Source organism: Patella vulgata, chromosome 6 (genome assembly GCF_932274485.2).
Source record: "Patella vulgata chromosome 6, xgPatVulg1.2, whole genome shotgun sequence".
Classification (NCBI taxonomy): Eukaryota; Metazoa; Mollusca; class Gastropoda; family Patellidae; genus Patella; species Patella vulgata.
Window position 1 is genome coordinate 42,124,135 of NC_065884.2, and position 8,676 is coordinate 42,132,810.

Sequence of the window (8,676 nt, forward strand, 5' to 3'; positions counted from 1 at the left end):
GTCTCATAATACTTTGGTCATTTTTATACACACCCATTTCAGTGTCAATATATTATATCATCACCCATGTTTGTCTGTCCATGTACTCATCAACATCATAGAAGTATGGGACGCATGAAAGGACGCATCCTATTGATTTTCACCATTCTGCAACCTTCCATTCTAGAGTTACACCCCCTTTTTATATAAAAACCTGCGGCTGCCAGGCAGGATACACCCACATTTTGCAAGAGATGGATAGAAAACAAGCTAAAAACAAACAGGATTTTTTGTACAATCAGGGGCATTAATACAGAAAGTTATGGTCTGAAATGTGCAAATATCAAATAGGACTGAGATCTTTGGGATATAAAGATATGTTTTAAGTTTCATTAGAATCAGATAAAAATTGTGACCTCTAGAGGGTCCACAACCTTCGTATTGCATACTTTTACACAATTTGCATACAAAGAGCGGCCATTTTGTCGGGCAGTTTCATTTCGATTTTCCCGAAATACCAATTCAACCTTTATTATGGTGGAATGGTGAAATATTTAAACTGTTTTTATACGCCCACATTGAAATGTGGTCGCATATTGTTGTCGCCCCCGTCTGGCGGTCCGGCGTCCACAATTGCTTGTGGACACTCTAGAGGCTAAAGTTAATATCCGATTGACTTTAAATTTATACACAGTGTTTAAGGTCATGAGACGAAAAAGCCTATTGATTTTCAACGATTTTCGATAATTACTGCCTGAGTTATGGCCCTTGATCACTTTGAAAAATCTTGTGGATGCTCTAGAGGCTAAAGTTAAAGTAGCTAAGTCCGTAACTCAATATCATCCAAAATCTTCGACATTGAAAACACGAATTTTTTGGCAATTTAAATCAGCATTGGTGTTGTGATCTTACCTGGAAAAGATGGGCTTCTGATATCCAATATTTAAGACAAAATAAACATTTTACCATTGGTACACGAATCGTGTACCATAAGGCGTTTATGCGCCATTTGTAACAAGGTGCTCAAAGAATGAGGCTAGACATATTCCACAAGTCCTGTCAAACGGTGATATCATGTTCTTATTTGGAGAGCATGCGCAATAAATAATATCGGTGTTGACTGGAATAACCAGACGCTAGAAACTGACTTGCGGTTGAGACTTCTGGCGTATTTCGCCGAACATAACTGATGACAATTCACAGTAAAACGGACACGATTGAATGTAAAACAATTTATATGAATTCATATTACATTATTATATGTGTTGCGACCCATTTGTGCCAATTTCTAGGTCCAAAATATTAGCGATTTAGCTCCTTTAATATCCGATCGACTTTAAATTTATACACAGTGTTTAAGGTCATGAGACGAAGAAGCCTATTGATTTTCAGCGATTTCCGATAATTACTGCCAGAGTTATGGCCCTTGATCACTTTGAAAAATCTTGTGGACGCTCTAGAGGCTAAAGTTAATATCTGATTGACTTTAAATTTATACACAGTGTTTAAGGTCATGAGACGAAGAAGCCTATTGATTTTCAGCAATTTCCGATAATTACTGCCAGAGTTATGGCCCTTGATCACTTTGAAATATCTTGTGGACGCTCTAGAGGCTAAAGTTAATATTTGATTGACTTTAAATTTACACACATTGTTTAAGGTCATGAGACAAAGAAACCTATTGATTTTCATCGATTTCCGATAATGACTGCCAGAGTTATGGCCCTTGATCTCTTTGAAAAATCTTTGTGGACGCTCTAAAGGTTAAAGTTAATATCCGATTGTCTTTAAATTTATACACAGTGTTTAAGGTCATGAGACGAAGAAGCCTATTGATTTTCAGCGATTTCCGATAATTACTGCCAGAGTTATGGCCCTTGATCACTTTGAAATATCTTGTGGACGCTCTAGAGGCTAAAGTTAATATTTGATTGACTTTAAATTTACACACATTGTTTAAGGTCATGAGTCAAAGAAACCTATTGATTTTCATCGATTTCCGATAATGACTGCCAGAGTTATGGCCCTTGATCTCTTTGAAATTTTTTTGTGGACGCTCTAAAGGCTAAAGTTAATATCCGATTGTCTTTAAATTTATACACAGTGTTTGAGGCCATGAGACGAAGAAGCCTATTGATTTTCAACGATTTCCGATAATTACTGCCAGAGTTATGGCCCTTGATCACTTTGAAAAATCTTGTGGATGCTCTAGAGACCAAAGCTATCATCCGATTGACTTTAGATTGATAAACAGAGTTTAAGATTTTGAGGTTAACAAGTATATTGATTTTCAATAGATTTTGATAACTTGGAACAGCTAAATTCAAGATATTAAATGTTTCGTACACTAAATGTTACCATTGGGCAGAACTAAAAGCCAAACAAATTCTTATGATTTTCTGATAATTAATTAATGACTTGTTACTTTTAATCAGATTTTAGTGTATTACAAATGTTTCATTACTGACAATAGAACAAATATGCGACAACTCCTGTTGACTGCTCGGATGAATTAGCTGCTGTGGGCAAATGTTTCGTTGCCTGGCAACCTATCTTTTTATATGGCCTTAGAATCCACTACAGAGATTTAATCATATTAGACCGTGATCAATTGAACACGTCCATTGATTTTTATCCTCGTGTATTAAATCATTGACATAAGTCTTTTTTTTTCACAACAGTGTTCAAGGTATTACAAAAAGTGACCGACAAGGAAAGATATGTTTTATACAGACTAGACGCCATTTCAAAAATTTAAATTATTTCATAAAAAAAATATTAACGAAACAGTGGATAATTGAAATTTTGACAGAAACAGTGGATAATTGAAATTTTGACAAAGATGGATGAGAGAGAGAGAAATGGGGTTTAACGTCCACTCGACACAAACTAGGTCATTTCGGGACTAACATATGGTTTAATTTTATTTCAATAATTCGCTTGCGCATAGGGGTCTTTAGCAGTTGGAGGAAACCGGAGGACCCGGAGAAAACCCACAAGGTTGGACAGGCGACCCTACTCCTTGTCAGGTACAACTGGGGATTCGAAACCACGCCAGTCGACTCAATGACAGACTTTATGATACAGCGCGTGCACGCTAAACATTCAGCCATCCCCCCCCCCCCCCCCAAAGATGGATGAACTATATAAACCGTTTACAAAACTCACAGACAAGAATAAATGTCTGATATACCACAGTAAATAATATTTAAGAAAGTTGTATGGCTGAACAAACCTTTTTTTTCACCACTGAGCCTGATACAATCACAAAGCCCCCACCCCCCTAACAAACACACACACATTTTGGGTTGAGTACAAAATTCTGAATGATTGGATTGACTGGGGTTCGTAAATGGGTCGAATTTTTTCTAATATAGCCTGTATTATTTACTGCTTGGGATTCGTACCTTGATTGGTTTGTTCTAATACAAAACCAATGTTCAAAATTTATATTTTATTTAACTTGTGTTACTCGCCAAGTATATATCCCAGAATGCACCAAATTGAATCTATTTTTAAACATTTTCTGTGAGAGTACCCCCACATCCCTCGTGGTGCGATTCACGGCGCAATGGACCCTACGCCTTTTTATACGTCGACATTCACAGTTTGGACGTATATTGCTGTCGCCCCCTTCTGTGTGACTATGTGTGGTCTACAGACCGCAGTTCTTAACTGATCGCCTTGAAGCTTTCTATACTTATTCCTTATACCCTAAGGATGATCCCTATTATATTTGGTGCATGCCCGACCCCAGGGACAGAGCCATGCCCATTTTCGTTTGTATATGTTTGTCGTCTACATTAACGGATCCACTTCAAACTTTGCATACTTATTCCCTATACCCTAAAGATGATCCGTATTGTTTTTGGTGAAATCCCGAGCCCCAGGGGCAGAGCCACATCCATTTTTCTTTATGTGCCTGTGTGCTGACTACAGGTAACAATTCTTAAGGGATCGTCTTGGAACTTGGCATTTGTATTCCTTATAACCCAATGACGGCAACTACTGATTTTGGTGTATGTTTCTCTTTGTGTGTCTGTGTGTCGCCTACTACAGGCCGCAATTTTTAATGGATTGTCTTGAAAACTTTTCATACTTATTCCCTATACCCTAGGAATGATCTCTTTTATTTTTAGTGCATGTCCGAACCCCTGGGGCAGAGACACGCTCAATTTTTGTCTGTGTCACCTATAGGAATGACCTCTTTTATTTTTGGTGCATGTCCGAACCCCTGGGGCAGAGCCACGCCCAATTTTTGTCTGTGTCACCTATAGGCCGCAATTCTTAGAGCAGATCCTTTTGAAACTTTGCATACCTATTCCTTATACCCTAAGGATGATCCCTATTGGTTCTATTGAATGCCCGACCCCCAGAGACAGAGCCACACCCATTTCTTCTTTGTGTGTCTGTATCTTGCCTACTTTCGAAAATTCTTAATGCACCGTCTTGGAACTTGGTATATGTATTCCTTATAGCCTTATCGTTATCGGCTGCAGGCTGCAATTCTGAATGGATCATCTTGGAACTTGGTATATTTATTTCTTATACCGTAAAGATAGCAACTGTTTATTTTGGTGTATGCCCCGACCCCCTATCACACCCACTTTTTTGTCAATAATTAGTCTGTAAATTTTGGCAAAACAAACCCAACACCTAGCCTTCTTTGCCTCTTGTCTAACTTCTCTGCTTCAAACGGGATAATCAAGAGAAATGAAGCAGTATAAAATAAGATAGATCTGTTCTTGTTACTGATAAGATAAATCTATATATAAGCCATGCTTACATATCCAGCATTGGCTCCCTTTGGATAATATTTAGTGGATATATTCCAAATAAAACTCACAATCAATTCTGTATACTATGGTAAATTTATATTTAGTTGTAGAACACGCTATGCTAATAACACAAATGAGTAAATCATTAAAAGGATTAATAATAAATGACTATATGAATTTAATTATAATGATTTTTTCTGTACCAATTTTATCTCCTTATTTGTGAGTGAGATGTATGGTGGATTTACCTCTAACATTGGCGTGGTGATGGCCTTTTGTTAAAAGTAAACCTGGCGTCTGGTTCCTTTACTATATAGGCCTACATGTAATAACCCTGGTTTGTAATGCTACCTTGCTGTAAGTTTCGTTAAATTCAGACCCACATAACGTTGAAGAGGTTTTCTCTTTGAACTAGTTTTATATATATATAATAAAATTGGACATTGTTACATGCTCGGGACTGTGCAGTATTGCGCAGTGGACGCTTACGACTGGCCTCCGGATCCATTCACTTGATTTGATTTGATATTTGCTCATATTTTGCAATATCTGTTTTCTGTCTTGTCCGCAGGTTTATCTCGTAGATTTTTTTGGCGTGTAATGCGGTCCTCCTACACTTACTGTTAGACTGAAGTTGAAAATGAACATTAAAGGTGATTACATAATTGTCAACCGCCTTTCGAAGAAAGCAGGCGACTATTAAAATGGGTTCGTCCGCCTGTCTGTCTATCTGTCCGTCCGTCACACATTTTTGGGACTCAATAACTCTCCTTCTAATTCAGCTAGAATGTTCAAACTTGGTGTAGGTGTTTATTAGGTCAATGCCTTGATGTGCATTTTCTGCTTCTGGTAAGCAGAGATAAGCAATTTGATTGGTTGATGCTTTGGGACACGATAACTTTAGTTCTAATTAAGTGAGAGTGATAAAATTTGGTGTATAGTTTTATTACACCGATGCCTTGACTAAGTTCGATAATGAGCATTTTCTGCTTAGGGTAAGTAGAGCGACAAGCAATTTGATTAGTAGAGACTTTGGAACACAATAACTGCTACTGGATTCTTCGTTAACCACAGAGAAACAGGTCGAACAACTTTGTCGTACGTTCTATTACCATCTCTGATGTATTGGCAAGATTCGACACCTCTTGACAGTTGAAGTCGCCTGTAAGCTGCTTGTGCGTTCCTTGGTATTCTCTAGACTCGATTACTGCAACAGTGCTTTGATTGGAATTCCCAAAAAACTTCAAAAAATTCAAAACACCGCCAACAGAATAATAACAAGAACACAAAAGTACTCTCACATAACTCCCTTCTTAAAATCATTACATTGGTTAATCATAGAAGCCCGGTTAACTTTCAAGATTGTAACATTGGTTTATATGTGTCAACATGATCTTTCCCCATCTTACCCCACGGATCTCATTCAATCATATCAACCAAATCGACCACTTCGCTCACAAAATGTTATATTCTGGAGATTAGAATTCTTGTAGGTCGAGACAGGTTCTTTGTGTTATTGTTTTGAGAACAGAAATCTTGTAGGTTTCACAAGGATGAAATGCCGAGACAGCTAGTCCTCATACATAAAATTTCCCTCTCTAATCCACATACACAACATAAACAATCTGAATTTCTTGTATTCTGGTGGCTTCTAGCTAGACAGTTTCTATGTTATTATCTGGATATTAAAATTGGTTGTAATGGTTGTAGGCTGTAGACTTAACCATTACGTCTTAAAACAAGTACACAAACACATCCATACCTATTTGGAACTTTGGGAACTGTGATCAACAATTACAGAGCTGAACTCGAGGTTTATGACATTGTTAATCTAACAGGATTGTGGCTGATTTACATCTATGAGATATACTAGAGACTTTTGTCTCGCTTCTATTGGGTTTTCTGGTGCGTACACCTCATTCATTGGTCCTCGACGCGGCCAGTTATCGTTGATGACTTGTGGTTGGCCACTCAATATCTTTGATGACTGGTAGTTGGCAACCATATTAGGCTGTGGGCTTTTGATACAGAACAGAAAAAAGATCCATTAAAGCTCGCGCATTAGGCGATGATTGTGGTGTATGGTTTCATTGTGATTGTGAAAATTTGACTTAGTTGGAGTTTAACTTTTTTGGTCAATATTCCCTCTATTCCCTTTACCTGCTTGTCCTGTTATTTTGGTGGTACATCAATTGATACATACATGTATTGGTATTCACAGAGATTATCTAAGATAAGCCATGCTTCCAATAAGTGTACACGTATCTTGTACTACAGTGTACACGTATCGTATACCCCGGTGTTGACCGCTTCGCGCCTAAGGCGCTCGCAACGTTCGGATTCGCCTCCCGTGTGCTCCCCACCCCCATCCGCTATCCAAGGTCTCTGGATCCGCCCTTGCATTGTTTATTGAGACGAGTAGTAGTAGTAGTTTTCAAGTGAATTCCGGTGAATAATAATAACTTGAGCGGAGAAACCCATAACATTATTGTGTGTAGGCGTGTATTTTTGTAATCTGTGGAAAGATCGAAATAGTTATTTATTAGACAATGTAACATACGTTATCATATACATGTATTTCAAATGAATTCTGATAGTCTTTCAAATAAATCATCTACAACGCCTTCATCGGGATCGTGGAGAGAGTTATTCATTATATTAAAATGTATTATACATTTAAAATAAATTAGTTTTGTGGGAGGATTTAATGCAAAATATAAGTAAATACAATTGTTTGGGGGCGAATTCCGATCCTCTCAAAGTGAATTCTGGTAATATTCGGTGTTTTAAAGCAAAATATTACATAGGAATGTCTTAAGTGCGAATTCCGATATTTTTGAAAGCGAATTCCGGTGTTTATATGTTTTCAAAGTGAATTCCTGTGATTTTTGGTGTTTTTTAAGTAATTCATTATTAATATATTAATGCAAAATATATGTAAATAGAAAGGGTTTGCGGCTGAATTCTGATCTTTTCAAAGTGAATTCCGGTGTTTATGTTTTCAAAGTGAATTCCGGTGATTTTCGGCGTTTTTAAGTAATTCATTATTAATATTAATGCAAAATATATGTAAATAGGTAGGCCTTGCGGGAAAATTCTGATATCTGCAAAGTGAATTCCGGTGTTTGTAAGTGAATTCCGGTGATTAGTCTACCCGTTATTTCGGACTATAAACTATAAAGCGTCTTTTGGTGGTTTTGGCTGGTAAAACTTTACCGTAATAATCTAGCTAGTTTTGAGAGAAAGGCATTAAAGATGCATTATGTAAGATTTAGATAAACACTTGACCGTTCTTGCTATAATAGCTTAAAAGTGTATGATGAAAAATGAACATATTACTCCATGAAATGAGCCAGCGAATATTTAATTAAAGGGGCATTATGGGAGATTAGATATAGTGCTGTCAGTTCGCACTATAATAGTTAAAAACTAGATAATGAAAGGGGAATATGCTGAAAATTTCAGTCAAATTGATGCACTCTGAACCAAGATATTAGCTTTTAAATTTTAGGACTAGCCTCGATCAGCATTACTAAAGTCGGTACAATAAAAAACATAGTCTCGATTGTCCATTTTTGGATTAATTCATCAATGAGCGTTGAGCAGCAAATCGGATTCAAAGCCAGTAAATATCGCAGGCTAGCGACGACATCGAGAGTTGATTATGTTCTGGATAAGTTAATTAATGCCTAATTAATAATTTAAATAACATTTCAGACCTAAAGAAGGACCTGCAATAGGCAGATTTAGCTCTTGCATAATGTATGATTAACGTGGTTGGGTACACCACCAAGTGGAGCTGTACACATTACCGCCTAAATTGGTTTTGTAACTAATCTCTAGTACATCCACGAAACCTGTGTCAAAATTTTCCTTGTGATCCCCAGTGACAATATCAATCCTTCTGAGTAGTCAATTG